This window comes from Triplophysa rosa, linkage group LG1 (genome assembly GCF_024868665.1).
Source record: "Triplophysa rosa linkage group LG1, Trosa_1v2, whole genome shotgun sequence".
Lineage (NCBI taxonomy): Eukaryota > Metazoa > Chordata > Actinopteri > Cypriniformes > Nemacheilidae > Triplophysa > Triplophysa rosa.
This window is the reverse complement of record NC_079890.1, coordinates 32996511-33015352: the sequence shown is the minus strand read 5'-3', so window position 1 is coordinate 33015352 and position 18842 is coordinate 32996511. Positions and strand designations below refer to the sequence as shown.

Here is an 18842-nt window from a genome sequence, read left to right as displayed (position 1 = left end):
TAATATATATATATATATATATACTGTATATATAAGCTGTAAAAACAGAGGTGAGAAAAGCACTTTGTCTTTTTGACATTTGCTGGGAATAACAGCTTGCCGGTGAGCAGTGTGCCGGCGCACTGTGATGGAGCAATAACGCAGATTCCATGCTTTGCTTATGAGGTCAGGACCATTGTTATAGATCTTAATGCCTACATTTAGACATGCTGAGCCTCTTTCTCTGATCCTGTCTTCAAAGAGGCTTGTCCTCCCTGCGATCCCTATCGCTAAGAGCTAAACTAACCCACCCATCATAAAACGCCCATGGTAAACCACGCTGAAACTCAAAATTCACCTGGTGTTTAAAGAATAACCTGAGAGACCCTGTTGTGATGGCATGCTCTGTTGACATGAACTGACTCGTGTCTCTGGTATCGTTTACATGCTTACTGCCCTTTAAGACATCTCGCTAAGTGCATTTACATGCACTTTAAAAGTTCAAAATTCAGCCGGAAAAATATGATAATTTCTCTTTTATGGAGTCATGCCTTGGTCTGAATACATTTCTTAAAACGGTCAACACATGAATGACCTGTGTTTGTTAGTACTAGGCATTTAAAAATGATGTCGACTTGCTCGTGTGATCCTTTTATAGATTGTGTGTGTCTGAAAGAATTAATAGCTTTTATGCTCTTCATAAATAAAATATTGTACAGTTCAATAAATTCCTGAAGTGTTTCCCATCATCAATATTCCCAAAGGAACCATTTATTGCTCCTTCTTTTAGATTAAGAGACTTTGAAGAGAATTGAAGAGTTTCATGTATCTGTCTCAGATGTTTCCCCTTAAAGGGATAGTTCACCCAAAAATAGAAAATTCTGCCATGAATTACTCACCCTCCAGTTGTTCCAAACCTGTATAAATGTATTTGTTTTTTTGGTGAAATATCCCTATAAACTCACAAATGAAGACAAATTACAAAAAACTGTTCACAATGCGGTGTGTGAATAGCTCAGACATTTTAATACAAAATGCAAATGTTCACATTGACATCTATGACTTTGAGATGAGATTGAGATTGTTAAAGGGATAGTTCTCCCAAAAATGAAAATTCTGTCATGAATTACTCACTCTAGTTGTTCCGAACCTGTATACATTTCTTTGTTTGGTTGAACACAGAGAAAGATATTTGGACGAATGCTGGTAACCAAACAGTTCTTGGACTACCATAGTAGGAAAAATGACAATGGTAGTCAAAAGTGCCCCAGAACTGTTTGCTGTCCTACATTCTTCATAATATCTTCTTTTGTGTTCAACAGAACTAAAAAATATATAAAGTAATTTTTCCTACTGTGGTAGTCAATGGGGTCCAAGAATGTTTGGTTACAAACATTCTTCCAAATATCTTTCTCTGTGTTCATCAGAACAAAGAAATGTAATACAGATTTGGAACGACTCAAGGGTGAGTAAATGATGACAGAATGTTTATTTTGGTGCGAACTCCCTTTAAGATCACTTCTAAAACTTTGTGGGAGACATTTGTGAGGTGACTGTGAAAGCAGAGTCCATTTGCTTGGTATTTAACCACATTGCTGTCTAGGAACAACAGTTTGATCATTGGATTTGATCATATATTTGACAGCATCAACCCATGCTCCTGCAGGATGTTTATCGTCTGGGATAAAGTCATTGTGAGCCTTGTGAACTTGTGTTTAGAAATTCAGAAATGCATGTCTTTAACAGCCCCCAGCTGTAATGTGGACCACAGACGCCAGCGTAGCACTGTCTGTATGCAGGGCTGTCATTATTAGTCTAATGTCCCCTTTCCTGCCGCTGTTTTGTTGTCTTAATTGGACACAACAATGTCGCCTAAAAGAGGTGAAAGATGGGCAAACATCACACTGAAAATAAAACCTGACATTTTTCATGTCAAAATGTTTGGCATCTCTTTTAAAAATAGCACCTGTAGTAATGAAGTGGATGCTGAGTGGCAGATCTTAAATGGATCACAGAGTTGTTTTGCATGTCTGAATGGGGCCATTTACTTAGGACATGTCTATGTGTTTAAAAAAGCTAGACGGAGTGAGATGGAACGGAACAAAATGCAGGTGTGAGACGCTGTTTAAACGTCTAACCGGTTTTAATTTTACATGGCGTAGCAGTGATCAAAGACGCCTGTCTAGTATATGTTTATATGTACAAAACAATGAGAAAAACTGCAGATGGACACAAGAATGCAATGCGTCCAGTGTAAATTGCCCCTAGGTGTGAATGGGTTCCCATAAAAACAGTCGACTGTCACACATGTGAGACCCTTGCACACTACTTGCGCACACACAAATGGCAACAAAGTGTATGGATGGAATACTAGCACACTACACAGTGCACACTGCTATCTGTAAGCCTATTTTTACTTTAAATAATGCTTAAAAAAAACTCAGTGATAAATAATTGTATAAAAAGTGTGTTTGATCAATTAATAAGTGATTTTAAAAATAAGATGCTACTACATCATTGTCAATGGGAACACAAGGTCAATAGGAATGCATTGCATTGTGGGAAACGCTATTTCACGTGTTCTGTGGTATACAACATTTTGGTATAAGTAATCATCAAGGTATTCTGGTCATACAGAAAGTCTGTATACTTTGAAAAGCATGCATACTATATAGTGCAGCAATAGTAAAAGTACACTATTCTAAACATAGCCAAAAACAGCACACACCTGCTGACAACAATATGGAGTTAAGAATAAATTAGAAATTCTTTTTGGCAGGCAGCGAACTATAGCATGCTGTCACACAGCCACGTGGCGATAAATTGTCGTCCTTGTCAACCGTCACTTCCACCCCCTCCATTTTCTCTATATGTCCCTATTTATGAGCCCTTGTGTTTTCTCGCCCATAGTGGAGCCCCTCTCCTTTGGCAAATGAAATAAGGACTTTAATGTGATTGAGTGGCTCTCTCGCTCACTATCTTTCTTAGTGTTCGGGTGGAAGAGGAGGCATCCGTGGACTGCCTAAGCTAATTTAATAAAAACCCCATCAGGCTAATGGAGCCATGTGGACTTAACTGCCTCCCCCAGCCGTTCTACCTCTCTAGCCCTAGTGCATTGTGGGAAGCTATTGACATTCATCAGCATGTGCTCTTGACGTACTTATCAAACATGCCAGAACAGAGAGGCATGGCAAGAGTAACAACAAGCATAATGGAGAGAATGGCTCTTTGGGGTTCTGAAAGTACCGTACTACGTGCATATTGGTTTTATGTTTTAGATATGTGCGTTTTCTGCAGTACGTTGGTCAAAATGTGCAGAATACAACAGGACACACCGTGTTGGATATTATACTCCGTAATCTAACGCACGATTGTCCATTTTATCTGTCATGAATGGTTTATTCATCCTTTGGATATAATATCCCACAGCTTTTGTAGTGGTGAAAAAAAAGGTTTGGCTGGGTAGCATGGGCAAGTTAGCATAGTTAGACGTTTTTCCTAACAAAATAACTTACAGTATTACTGTAGAAAAGCATTGTCATGGCTCTGCTTCCTTAGTCATGTTTTTCTTGGTCCTGTAGCAGAGCCATGGCAAAGTCTTTGGTTATGTGTGGAGAGAAACATATTATTGTCCGTTTGACAATAATATACGTTCTCTCCAGTGTCTTGTCATTGGCCCCATTCCTCTCGTTTCCTCGTTATCTTTCCCTGAGTGTTTAATGTCCCACACCTGCCCCATGTCGTTATCCCTCGTTTGTCTTCCCTATATATACCCTCTTGTTTCTTTGTCCTGTGCTCTTGTATTGCGTGTACTACCATGACTTTTCACTGTACAATGCTCTACCAATTAAACTACATAAACTTTAGATAAATATAATTTAAATATGTATATAGTATTTATATTTTATTTATAAAGATTTTTTTCTTTAATTTTTTATGTTTTTTTCATTGCAATTTTAATAAAATACAAAGAATGCAGTAGTATACCATCAGTCTTCCATATAGGGCTCTCAAACGATTAATCGCATTCAGAATAAAAGTTTGTGTTTACATATTATATGTCTGTGTACTGTCAATATTAATTTTGAATTTATAAACACACACATACATGCATATAGTTAAGAAAAATGTGGAATAAAAAAACGTTTATATATAGTTTTAATTATTGGTAAATCTAAATAAATACATCTAAATATTTCCTAAATATATGTATGTGTAGGTTTTTTTGTTTATAAATGCAGAATTAATAAGCACAGTACACAGACATATACTGTTTTATGTGAACACAACTTTTATTCTGGATGCGATTAATCTCGATTATTTGTTTGACATCCCTACTTCTATATAACAAACAAGTTACAGCATACTGTAACAGTTAATAACAACTTTTTTTTTTTTTTTTTTTTTAAATTTTTTTTTTTTTTTTTTATGTAGTTCTTCTATTTGGGTCTTTATTGCTTTAAATAGTCTAAGTTAAGGAAAATGGGACACCAAATTGCACCCTATTTCTAGAAACTGCGACGAAACGCACAATAGTAGACTGTACCATATTAGTGGAAAATACACATATCACATGCACCAAACATTCCTTAGCACGCTTCACATTCACATGTCCTCACTGTATTGCTTTGCTAGGAAATATGAGCTTGTACATTACAATGTGGGCATGTATGGGGGAATGTCATTGTTAACATTGTTGCAGCGAGCCGAGTGTCCCGTTTAGGGTGCGGTCATGGCGAGTTAAAGTATTTGTGTCTTTTCCATCCCCAACACTCTTTATCACCCCCTCTATATCTTCCTCCTCCCTCCATCTCTCTCGGGTGGCAACAGGTGGATGGGTTCCTGTGGGACCCTGAATGGCAGTTGCGGTGGTCTGACAGACATATTTGTACAGGAATGAAATGGGATTGGTGGGACGAGCTGCGTGGGTGTAGCGGTCAGCTGTCCACAGGGCTGGCAGGGGTGAGAGAAAATGTGGCACAGAGCACCTACACATATAAGATGGAAAAGGAAGCAGGCAGAAAGGTCAGTGGGGCTTGTCTTTACACCTCACAGCTCAGAATAGCAGCCTGTGGTTATCTCTGATCCTCACGATGCGTGTGGGAACATTAAGTGACCTGTGATGGTGTTAACAAAGTATTGCATGAGAAAGAAGTTTCTGTGACGCTGTCGATTTGTCATAATCCTTTCAGTGTTGTAATGGTTTTGTTGTGAATTAGTATTTTTAGTGAAACTTGAACTATTAATCATCACAGTAATAGAAATGTTGAAAGTATGTTGTTGCTTAAAGGTGCTGCGTGTTTGACATAAATGCAATGTAATATACATAACTATGTCTTCAGAAGTGTATAATGACCTTACATCATGAAGCGTTATGTTTTTATTACCTTAGAATGAGCTACTTCTATCTAGATGCACCGTGGATCCCCTTGCATGGAATTCATCATGTTGTTTTGGACAATCTGCTCTACAGAGCACGTTTCGTAAATACATTATCTCCTTTGGCAAAGAAGTGAAAACGTAACAACATTTAGCTCCTTTAACAGATTTAAGGGGATAATTCAGCCCAAAATATAAATTATTGCATCATTTATTAACCCTCACGTCATTCAAAACTTGTATGACTTTCTTTCTGGGAAACACTATTTCTTTTTTTGATAAATGTCTCTGCGGTTTTGTGTCCATACAATAGATTGTTAGAATGTCATTGTCCATACAATAGAATGTCCATGTTATTTGGTTACCAACATTCTTCAAAATATCTTCTTTTGTGTATGAAAGAAAGTCATACAGGTTTGGAATGACATGACGATGAGTATGTAATAAAATTAGTAATTTTTCATTCAAGTTATTATTTCTTTATGTTTCATTTTCGACTTTGTCTCATACGTTTCTTCTAAAATTCCTTAAAAAAATACACAGAAACATGTGTTGGCATACAGCTTCAGTATAGAGTTATAAAATTAATGTGTATAGGGCAAATTTATTTTTTATATTTGATAAGAAACGTTTGAATCCACACACAAAAAAACCAAGAGATTATTGAAGCTGGCTTTTCAAGAGAAATCTTACAATCAGACGATGTATATGCAGAATTCTCCATTTGCGCTCTATTTGATCTTTGCAGTCTGACCATATTAGCCGATAGTTAAAAGTCTGTGTTATGTAGTCACAAAAGTCCACATAAATATTACAAAGAAACACTTAAAACTCTCCAAACCGAATCCAGATTAACAATCAAATAAACTTAAACGCAGTGCAAAAACATTTGCACAATCAGCATCAATAATCTCAAATATAATCATGTCTGCTGCCCATTAGCCAGCGGGAACAAAAAGAGAAAATGTTGTTAAAACAAAGACGTGCCCACAGTAAAGTCCCAACCGTTCAACGCCAAGCCATTAAAACTCACATGCTAAGAGCCTATTACAAATCCATAACCCAGACTGCACTTCAGCAAATCTCCTGACTCAGCTATCCTCTCAAACCTTCATCGTCGTCGTCACTGCTTTTACAGCCCCGGCTTCCTCTTTGGTCCCCAAGTGATTCTGAAGCGTGAGTTCATTCTCCCATTCGGCTCTTCCTACAGGTAATCTTTTTTTTCATCTTCCTTTTCTCCATCCGTGTTGACTTGACCTAGATCCTAGATCTTACGGGCCAGAGAGAGAGAGAGAGAGAGAGAGAGAGAGAGAGAGAGAGAGAGAGAGAGAGGGGACCAGGTCGGCCTGAGCTGGAAGAAAAGAAAGTTGCAGCGCGAAATCTCTAATCATAATCGAATATGTTTGGTTTCACAATAAAAAACATCTAAACATTAAAAATATCCTTTTAAAGTAAAAGAAAAGAAAAAGTGAGTAACATTCATGTTCATGTGACCTGGACATAGTGGCCAAGATCTTAACCACAGGATTTGTCTTTTGATATATTGCTATGTGACTTTGTATTGTTGTAGAAAGGCAGTAAAACCCCATAATACTCTGAGAGACCATCAGAATGAGATGGGAAATCCCATCCACAACACAGAGCCTGCCTTTGTGAGTGTCAGGCCTGCTTCGTCTTTAAAGGTCTTCTGAAGGACTGCCAGAGAAGCGATGTACTGAAGATTTATTTAGTGTCAGACAGAAATATAACATCCTCTATAGCTGGTGACGCATCCAGCCATCAATCAGTCAGACGCCGGGCTGTGATTCGTGCAGACTGTGGAGTGGGAGGGATTTGGCAACAGGGAGCCCATTCTTAAACATAATCAGTAAGATATGAAACTGTCTGTGCTCGCTCCACCGCTGCTGTTTCTGGACGCTGCGAATGCCAATGGCTTTGAAAGGGCGGCCAAGTGCCAGCTGCAACTTTGAATGGTGAGCACAAGCCAGTACAAGCCGGCACAACCCACGAGACATCACAGAGTCTAACAATGAAACGTTCGCCATATTCGTTTCAATAATGTGTTGAAAAAAACATTTATATATGTTATGATGAGTAAATCATTGTCCAAACTGAATCAACTGTGTGCATTTGTGTAGGTGTTGTGATATTGTATGCGTTCTCTGGAATCGAAATGGATAAAAATGATCAGGATTTGGAAATCCCGTTTTTTTGCTATCCAGGATCAGGTAATATGTCTGGCTTTTGTGACAGTTTTTCAAAGCAAAATTGGATTGGATCACCCCAAAATTTGATCCAAATACACCATTTTTCAGATGACCAAATTTGGATTACTAATGCTCTGTGAAGGCCCTAAAGCGACATATGAAATGGGAAAAAAATATATTTCAATGCTTTTGCATTCACTCAGAAAAGTTTTGCGCTGTGTTCACCTTAAAACTTTACATTCGCCAGCAAGAACTAGTTTTGACTGGTTCATCACCAGTGATTGTGCCAACAAACAGTAATTAAATAAAACACTTTAAATTTATATCAGTTTTTTTCTTTACTGCCCTACTTTACTGGCTACTGAAAGCTTAATAGGGAGCCTAATGGCTGCTTATTTTTACAGACTAACTAATCAGGAGCAAAATAAAAATTTGTTTGTGTGGATATTACATGATACAAATGGTGTATTTTTTGACTAGTTTTAAAGCTTTTTTTGTTCCTGAAATCCCTTCTGCTAAGATCAGTATGATCAGTTTTTTTCTTTTTAAGATTTGATCCAATCAGCCGAAATCCAAGCAGCTTTTATTTTTGACATCAGTGGGCAGTGGGCAGTGGGCTCTTTTGACATCAGCCAGGATGCAGTCACCTAGCAACCATCCACAACATTCAAGCAGCCTGTTTTTCCACAGATAAACACCAATTACATCTTTAGCAAATGTTTCTTCAGAAAATGTATGTGTATACAACCTCTTCTCTTGATACCATTACAATGCTTTAAAGTTTAAATGAAATCTGAGCCAACACATATGGTACATACGCTACATACGCTTTGTTTTCAGTTCTCTTTGGCTGAGTTTTCATTAAATATGTTGTTCATCCAAACATAATTGTGGGGCACACGAGGGAAGAGCACGGGATATATCAATTATTTATTTCTTCATAACAACAGAGTACAATGTGGCTGCAATTAACAGATTAATAAGTATTCTAACAGGATGTCACTTGAGAGGAAACTCAGTAACATACAGGAAAGGTGGGGAACATATAAAGGAAAATGCTGTGCTGGACCACTGAGACCTTTTTTAACTTCTTTAAGCGTGAGCATTTAATGTGTGTTCTGGGCCTACGCCTCAATACCTCTCACACCCTGGGTTTATGTGAAAAACTGAGCCTGATTTATGAATGGAATTATTGACACCAGCCCGAGCCCACAGTGTTCATTTATACGTTTGTTTGCGTGTCTTCTTAAACATGCTGGCTGTCTCTCTCCTTACTGCCATGTGATTCAAAACAGGATTAGGAGTTTGAGTCCTAATTAAAATGTGAACTTCCCAAGGGAAATCAAAATAAATGGTTGGGGCGTGTCTTAGGCCGTTTTTAATTAGCCAATAAAAGTGCTTATAATATGATAAAAGTATCACAAACAAATTAAAACATCAAGCAAAATCATTATGTGCCACCAATAACATTTAAATGAAATAATAATCAACATCAAAATTAAAATGTGACAATGCCTTCTAATGACATGAGAATGTGTGCTCGTTCATGTAAATTTTATGGTATGTGTTCATAAAGCTGTATGGTACTAGGACCATCTGACCATCTGTATTTTACCGCAGTAAAGGCACTGCCTTGTTTTACAATCTCTCTTTTCTTCCTTCATCGAGCCTCACGTCTCTCTGTTTTCTCATCATTGCACATTACGAGACAGCCAGTCTGAGAGTCATAAGCTTAATGTTCTGTTTCTTTGCGTTCCAGTGGACAAGTTATATTGCTTTAAAATGTGACCTGTCTCATGAGACCCTGGTCAGTTGCTGTTGTGGCATCTCTCTGTGTGTTGTCTCTAGTTACCTCTAGAGGAGTGGATGTGTATTTACTGGGGTGATGCTTGGCTAGATTAACCTTGGCAGTACTTCAGGGACTCTTTGTTACCAGGGTCACTTATATGCCAACAAACAGATCTGTGACACTTATGTCAAAGAGACATAAAACAACCCTGAAAATACATGACATGACTCGGCAGATGCAGTTGATGGAGGTTGCCATGGTAACAAATAGCTGGTCATGAGGTTGACTGTCTATCACCTCTGTGTGGCCAGAACTCACTGTCTCTACTTTGACCTACGTTAGCCTCATCCAGCTGCTTATAATACTTGTGTAGCTTTGCTGACAATGCTTTTTCCACATGATCATGCAGCGGGTTTAATTTCATGGCAGCGGGTTTAATTTCATGAAGCCAATGAAAACTGTGCTTTGACACGGGAACGACTTGATTTCTCCAAAATGTTTAGGGATGGTCATTGTGATTTCAATGAATAGGGAAGTGTGATGACTGAAGGGAAGGATGTGTAATGGACGTTAAACCAGGTCATTCTTTTGTAAGTTCCTTTTCTCAAAAAGACAATTATGATGCAAGGTAAAAACTCATTTTTTATATAATGTAAACTTAAAGCACAAAGTAAAACAGTCAATTTAACTCAAAAGTAGAGTAAGAATAAAAATTCTCTGCTTATTTTAAGTATAAGAAACTTGACGGGTGGATGTCAGAAACAACATAGTATGATGTGCTCTGTGTATAGTACATGATTAACCTATTTTTCAACCTGTCCTGTCCTTTTATTGAGATGATCAATATATCAAAACTGACAAAGCCCTGCACTACCCCTTCTTGCTGTCTGCGACAGTGTACAGCAATAAAATACAAGACATTTGCGCACCACGACAAATCATTTGCTCTTATCTCATAATGGCCCATTGAGTGATGCATTGGGACCATTTTGTTCTCCAAACAGTCTTGTCAAAATGGCTAAGATACATCAACGATTACATGAGGTTATTTAAGAACTGGAGAACACTGTAAAATATACTAAAGTCATTATTACTGTGAGGAGGGAAGTCTAAGATAAAGGTTCTTGCAATAGGGATGTAATGTATTACATACATTTTAATTAAATTTAAATAAACAATAAAAAGCAAAAAAATACTAAGATTGGCTTTTTATACACTCTTATACACAAGGTGCTTAAAAGGTTCTTCACATCGATGCCATAGAAGAACCATTCTTGGTTCCACAAAGAACCATTTAGTCAAAGGTTCTTTAAAAAACCATCTCTTTCTTACTTTTTTTATAATCTGAAGAACCTTTTATTGCCACAAAGAACCTTTTGTGAAACATCTGAAGAACTTTTATGTTAAAGGTACAATGCAAGTCTTCGTCCACCACCAGCTTTTTGTTATTTTAATGACCGTTTTGGTCTCCTTATTAAGAGACAAACAAAAAAATACAGTAGCTAATTACCAGGGACTTACTTGCCACTTTAGCCTGTAAAGGCCGCTTTTTTGCAGTTTTTAATACTGCAAATTTCTTGTTCCTAATAAACAGACTAAATATTATATATGGTCATTATACCATTGGTACAATAATTCTATAAAGGAACGTGTTGCTTCATAGATTATATGCTTGTCACGGACTGGCAGAAGAACCCAAGCGCAGGCAGGCAGTGAAGGGGTTAACAGATAATATTTATTAAATGAACAAAACAAAGGAAAAACCCACAAGGGGGTATCAAACAGGAACTAAACTAAGAAACAAACAGAAAACAAAAGACTTCCCACGAGGGGGAAAAAGGAAAAACAAGAACAGCAAAACCCTAACTAAAAGACACGACCAAACGTCTTAAATAATACAATGAACAAAACTCACAAAACATGAACAGGACAAGGAACAGGACCACGGGTAACAACACCAGCAAGAACACGGAGACCACAGTACACCGTACGTACACAGTACACAACGCAGTTCACGCAATACAAGAGCACAGGACAAAGAAACAAGAGGGTATATATAGGGAAGACAAACGAGGGATAACGACATGGGGCAGGTGTGGGACATTAAACACTCAGGGAAAGATAAGAGGAAACGAGAGGAATGGGCCAATGACAAGACACTGGAGAGAACGTATATTATTGTCAAACGGACAATAATATGTTTCTCTCCACACATAACAAAGACTTTGTCATGGCTCTGCTACAGGACCAAGAAAAACATGACTAAGGAAGCAGAGCCATGACAGAAGCCCCCCCTTTAATGAGCACCTCCAGTGCTCACCAAGGGGTAGACGGACAAGACAAGGCAGACCGAGACAAAGACAAAAACCAGACAAACATGGTGAACATGACAAGGGGTAGACAGGACAACAAGACTACAGGACTGGGGTGGCATAACAAGAAAAACAAACATGGGAGGGGGGGTGGGGCAAAACAAGAGTTCATAGGGGCAGTCCAAAGGGTTGGGGGGAACAGTCCCAGTCCCCGGCTGCGCTCGAGGGCGCTGAGTCCTGGGGGACTTAGGAGGAGTCCCGGGGGGAACAGTCTTGGCCCTGGGAGTCTCCCAGGGACCGGCTGGACAGGGCTTGACGCCGGCTGGAAGGCCGGCGGACAGGGCTTGACGCCGGCTGGAAGGCCGGCTGGAACACCGGCTGGATCACCGGACTGGACGCCGGCTGGATCACCGGACTGGACGCCGGCTGGATCACCGGACTGGACGCCGGCTGGATCACCGGACTGGACCGGTGACACTGACTGGACCGCTGGACAGCTAGACCGTGGACACACTGCGGACTGGACACAGCTGACCGGACTGGACCCGGCTGCACCGGACTGGACGCCGGCTGCACCGGACTGGACGCCGGCTGCACCGGACTGGATGCCGGCTGCACCGGACTGGACGCCGGCTGCACCGATGCTGGACGCTCCTCCCTGCCCTCTCCCTCCTTCTCCGCACCACGGATCCATAGCCGACCTTGGCGAATCCGTGGGGACCGGAGGGAGTTCGCAGTGGAGGATCAGCCAACGTCATCCCCGGATCCCCTCCCTCCCGAGCTCGCTACCGGCGCCACCAGAGTGAACGGGGACCGTGGAGCTCAAGCCGGAGGGTACCGAGTCCCCCCGGGCAGCGGCAGTCAGGTCGAGGCCCTCCGGCGTGATCGACCGCGAGGTGGAAGTCCCACGTGGAACCCCACCCCCGGATCGTCCCGGTTGGCCACGAACCTGACCATTGCCGCGAACCCTAGGGGACCCAGCAGCCTCTTCTCAGACGGGGTGAGGCGCTGAGTGAGGCAGCAGTTGAAGATCGTCTTCAACTCTGCCTCGTTGAACTCAGCCGTCTCAGCCACCGCCGAGAATGCCCCGGCGAACTCCCGATTCCAGTAGTTCCCCTGGCGGAAACCTAGCAGCAAGCGGGCTTGAGCGGACCGTGAGGACGACGCGTGCCTCCATCTTGCTGCCCGCTGGGTTCTGAATGGCTCGTGTATTCTGTCACGGACATGGCAGAAGAACCCAAGCGCAGGCAGGCAGTGAAGGGGTTAACAGATATATTTATTAAATAACAAAACAAAAAAAACCCACAAGGGGGTATAAACAGGAACTAAACTAAGAAACAAACAGAAAACAAAAGACTTCCCACGAGGGGGCAAAAGAAAACAAGAACAGAAAACTAACTAAAGACACGACCAAACGTCTTAAATAATACAATGAACAAAACTCACAAAACACGAACAGGACCACGGGTAGCAACACCAGCAAGTACACAACGNGAAGCCCCCCCTTTAATGAGCACCTCCAGGTGCTCACCAAGGGGTAGACGGACAAGACAAGGCAGACCGAGACAAAGACAAAAACCAGACAAACATGGTGAACATGACAAGGGGTAGACAGGACAACAAGACCACAGGACTGGGGTGGCATAACAAGAACAACAAACATGGGAGGGGGGGTGGGGCAAAACAAGAGTTCATAGGGGGAGTCCAAAAGGGTTGGGGGGAACAGTCCCAGTCCCCGGCTGCGCTCGAGGGCGCTGAGTCCTGGGGGACTTAGGAGGAGTCCCGGGGGGAACAGTCTTTGCCCTGGGAGTCTCCCAGGGACCGGCTGGACAGGGCTTGACGCCGGCTGGAAGGCCGGCTGGACAGGGCTTGACGCCGGCTGGAAGGCCGGCTGGAAGCCGGCTGCGGCTGACGCCGGCTGGAAGGCCGGCTGGACAGGGCTGACGCCGGCTGGATCACCGGACTGGACGCCGGCTGGATCACCGGACTGGACGCCGGCTGGATCACCGGAAGACTGGACACAGACTGGACACAGCTGGACACGACTGACACAAGACTGGACACAGACTGGACACAGACTGGACACATGACTGGACGCCGGCTGCACCGGACTGGACGCCGGCTGCACCGGACTGGACTGCCGCTGGCCGACTGGCACCTGCACGGACTGGACGCCGGCTGCACCGGACTGGACGCCGGCTTGTCATGGCTCTGCTTCCTTAGTCATGTTTTTCTTGGTCCTGTAGCAGAGCCATGACAAAGTCTTTGGTTATGTGTGGAGAGAAACATATTATTGTCCGTTTGACAATAATATACGTTCTCTCCAGTGTCTTGTCATTGACCCCATTCCTCTCGTTTCCTCGTTATCTTTCCCTGAGTGTTTAATGTCCCACACCTGCCCCATGTCGTTATCCCTCGTTTGTCTTCCCTATATATACCCTCTTGTTTCTTTGTCCTGGGCTCTTGTATTGCGTGTACTGCGTTGTGTACTGTGTACGTACGGTGTACTGTGGTCTCACGTGTTCTTGCTGGTGTTGTTACCCGTGGTCCTGTTCCTTGTCCTGTTCATGTTTTGTGAGTTTTGTTCATTGTATTATTTAAGACGTTTGGTCGTGTCTTTTAGTTAGGGTTTTGCTGTTCTTGTTTTTCCTTTTTCCCCCTCGTGGGAAGTCTTTTGTTTTCTGTTTGTTTCTTAGTTTAGTTCCTGTTTGATACCCCCTTGTGGGTTTTTCCTTTGTTTTGTTCATTTAATAAATATTATCTGTTAACCCCTTCACTGCCTGCCTGCGCTTGGGTTCTTCTGCCAGTCCGTGACAAGCATATAATCTATGAAGCAACACGTTCCTTTATAGAATTATTGTACCAATGGTATAATGACCATATATAATATTTAGTCTGTTTATTAGGAACAAGAAATTTGCAGTATTAAAAACTGCAAAAAAGCGGCCTTTACAGGCTAAAGTGGCAAGTAAGACCCTGGTAATTCTCTACTGTATTTTTTTGTTTGTCTCTTAATAAGGATACCAAAACGGTCATTAAAATAACTAAAAGCTGGTGGTGGACGAAGACTTGCATTGTACCTTTAACATAAAAGTTCTTCAGATGTTTCACAAAAGGTTCTTTGTGGCAATAAAAGGTTCTTCAGATTATAAAAAAAGTAAGAAAGAGATGGTTTTTTAAAGAACCTTTGACTAAATGGTTCTTTGTGGAACCAAGAATGGTTCTTCTATGGCATCGATGTGAAGAACCTTTTAAGCACCTTGTGTATAAGAGTGTATAAATAGCCAATCTTAGTATTTTTTTGCTTTTTATTGTTTATTTAAATTTAATTAAAATGTATGTAATACATTACATCCCTATTGCAAGAACCTTTATCTTAGACTTCCCTCCTCACAGTAATAATGACTTTAGTATATTTTACAGTGTTCTCCAGTTCTTAAATAACCTCATGTAATCGTTGATGTATCTTAGCCATTTTGACAAGACTGTTTGGAGAACAAAATGGTCCCAATGCATCACTCAATGGGCCATTATGAGATAAGAGCAAATGATTTGTCGTGGTGCGCAAATGTCTTGTATTTTATTGCTGTACACTGTCGCAGACAGCAAGAAGGGGTAGTGCAGGGCTTTGTCAGTTTTGATATATTGATCATCTCAATAAAAGGACAGGACAGGTTGAAAAATAGGTTAATCATGTCCTATACACAGTGCACATCATACTATGTTGTTTCTGACATCCACCCGTCAAGTTTCTTATACTTAAAATAAGCAGAGAATTTTTATTCTTACTCTACTTTTGAGTTAAATTGACTGTTTTACTTTGTGCTTTAAGTTTACATTATATAAAAAATGAGTTTTTACCTTGCATCATAATTGTCTTTTTGAGAAAAGGAACTTACAAAAGAATGACCTGGTTTAACGTCCATTACACATCCTTCCCTTCAGTCATCACACTTCCCTATTCATTGAAATCACAATGACCATCCCTAAACATTTTGGAGAAATCAAGTCGTTCCCGTGTCAAAGCACAGTTTTCATTGGCTTCATGAAATTAAACCCGCTGCCATGAAATTAAACCCGCTGCATGATCATGTGGAAAAAGCATTGTCAGCAAAGCTACACAAGTATTATAAGCAGCTGGATGAGGCTAACGTAGGTCAACGTAGAGACAGTGAGTTCTGGCCACACAGAGGTGATAGACAGTCAACCTCATGACCAGCTATTTGTTACCATGGCAACCTCCATCAACTGCATCTGCCGAGTCATGTCATGTATTTTCAGGGTTGTTTTATGTCTCTTTGACATAAGTGTCACAGATCTGTTTGTTGGCATATAAGTGACCCTGGTAACAAAGAGTCCCTGAAGTACTGCCAAGGTTAATCTAGCCAAGCATCACCCCAGTAAATACACATCCACTCCTCTAGAGGTAACTAGAGACAACACACAGAGAGATGCCACAACAGCAACTGACCAGGGTCTCATGAGACAGGTCACATTTTAAAGCAATATAACTTGTCCACTGGAACGCAAAGAAACAGAACATTAAGCTTATGACTCTCAGACTGGCTGTCTCGTAATGTGCAATGATGAGAAAACAGAGAGACGTGAGGCTCGATGAAGGAAGAAAAGAGAGATTGTAAAACAAGGCAGTGCCTTTACTGCGGTAAAATACAGATGGTCAGATGGTCCTAGTACCATACAGCTTTATGAACACATACCATAAAATTTACATGAACGAGCACACATTCTCATGTCATTAGAAGGCATTGTCACATTTTAATTTTGATGTTGATTATTATTTCATTTAAATGTTATTGGTGGCACATAATGATTTTGCTTGATGTTTTAATTTGTTTGTGATACTTTTATCATATTATAAGCACTTTTATTGGCTAATTAAAAACGGCCTAAGACACGCCCCAACCATTTATTTTGATTTCCCTTGGGAAGTTCACATTTTAATTAGGACTCAAACTCCTAATCCTGTTTTGAATCACATGGCAGTAAGGAGAGAGACAGCCAGCATGTTTAAGAAGACACGCAAACAAACGTATAAATGAACACTGTGGGCTCGGGCTGGTGTCAATAATTCCATTCATAAATCAGGCTCAGTTTTTCACATAAACCCAGGGTGTGAGAGGTATTGAGGCGTAGGCCCAGAACGCACATTAAATGCTCTCGCTTAAAGAAGTTAAAAAAGGTCTCAGTGGTCCAGCACAGCATTTTCCTTTATATGTTCCCCACCTTTCCTGTATGTTACTGAGTTTCCTCTCAAGTGACATCCTGTTAGAATACTTATTAATCTGTTAATTGCAGCCACATTGTACTCTGTTGTTATGAAGAAATAAATAATTGATATATCCCGTGCTCTTCCCTCGTGTGCCCCACAATTATGTTTGGATGAACAACATATTTAATGAAAACTCAGCCAAAGAGAACTGAAAACATAGCGTATGTAGCGTATGTACCATATGTGTTGGCTCAGATTTCATTTAAACTTTAAAGCATTGTAATGGTATCAAGAGATGAGGTTGTATACACATACATTTTCTGAAGAAACATTTGCTAAAGATGTAATTGGTGTTTATCTGTGGAAAAACAGGCTGCTTGAATGTTGTGGATGGTTGCTAGGTGACTGCATCCTGGCTGATGTCAAAAGAGCCCACTGCCCACTGCCCACTGATGTCAAAAATAAAAGCTGCTTGGATTTCGGCTGATTGGATCAAATCTTAAAAAGAAAAAAACTGATCATACTGATCTTAGCAGAAGGGATTTCAGGAACAAAAAAAGCTTTAAAACTAGTCAAAAAATACACCATTTGTATCATGTAATATCCACACAAACAAATTTTTATTTTGCTCCTGATTAGTTAGTCTGTAAAAATAAGCAGCCATTAGGCTCCCTATTAAGCTTTCAGTAGCCAGTAAAGTAGGGCAGTAAAGAAAAAAACTGATTTAAATTTAAAGTGTTTTATTTAATTACTGTTTGTTGGCACAATCACTGGTGATGAACCAGTCAAAACTAGTTCTTGCTGGCGAATGTAAAGTTTTAAGGTGAACACAGCGCAAAACTTTTCTGAGTGAATGCAAAAGCATTGAAATATTTTTTTTTCCCATTTCATATGTCGCTTTAGGGCCTTCACAGAGCATTAGTAATCCAAATTTGGTCATCTGAAAAATGGTGTATTTGGATCAAATTTTGGGGTGATCCAATCCAATTTTGCTTTGAAAAACTGTCACAAAAGCCAGACATATTACCTGATCCTGGATAGCAAAAAAACGGGATTTCCAAATCCTGATCATTTTTATCCATTTCGATTCCAGAGAACGCATACAATATCACAACACCTACACAAATGCACACAGTTGATTCAGTTTGGACAATGATTTACTCATCATAACATATATAAATGTTTTTTTCAACACATTATTGAAACGAATATGGCGAACGTTTCATTTTTAGACTCTGTGATGTCTCGTGGGTTGTGCCGGCTTGTACTGGCTTGTGCTCACCATTCAAAGTTGCAGCTGGCACTTGGCCGCCCTTTCAAAGCCATTGGCATTCGCAGCGTCCAGAAACAGCAGCGGTGGAGCGAGCACAGACAGTTTCATATCTTACTGATTATGTTTAAGAATGGGCTCCCTGTTGCCAAATCCCTCCCACTCCACAGTCTGCACGAATCACAGCCCGGCGTCTGACTGATTGATGGCTGGATGCGTCACCAGCTATAGAGGATGTTATATTTCTGTCTGACACTAAATAAATCTTCAGTACATCGCTTCTCTGGCAGTCCTTCAGAAGACCTTTAAAGACGAAGCAGGCCTGACACTCACAAAGGCAGGCTCTGTGTTGTGGATGGGATTTCCCATCTCATTCTGATGGTCTCTCAGAGTATTATGGGGTTTTACTGCCTTTCTACAACAATACAAAGTCACATAGCAATATATCAAAAGACAAATCCTGTGGTTAAGATCTTGGCCACTATGTCCAGGTCACATGAACATGAATGTTACTCACTTTTTCTTTTCTTTTACTTTAAAAGGATATTTTTAATGTTTAGATGTTTTTTATTGTGAAACCAAACATATTCGATTATGATTAGAGATTTCGCGCTGTAACTTTCTTTTCTTCCAGCTCAGGCCGACCTGGTCCCCTCTCTCTCTCTCTCTCTCTCTC

General features: G+C 40.7%; 1 long non-coding RNA gene across 1 annotated transcript in view; it reads right to left on the bottom strand.

The window, feature by feature from the left end:
- LOC130561406 (uncharacterized) overlaps positions 1 to 18546 on the bottom strand; it is a 21955-nt gene extending 3409 nt beyond the window's left edge. The window contains exons 1-2 of the long non-coding RNA XR_008963823.1: positions 18179 to 18546; positions 17924 to 18013 (exon numbers count right to left, since the gene is read on the bottom strand). This is a non-coding gene — a long non-coding RNA (uncharacterized LOC130561406). The remainder of the gene's footprint in view (positions 1 to 17923; positions 18014 to 18178) is intronic.
- Positions 18547 to 18842: the final 296 nt, after the last annotated feature.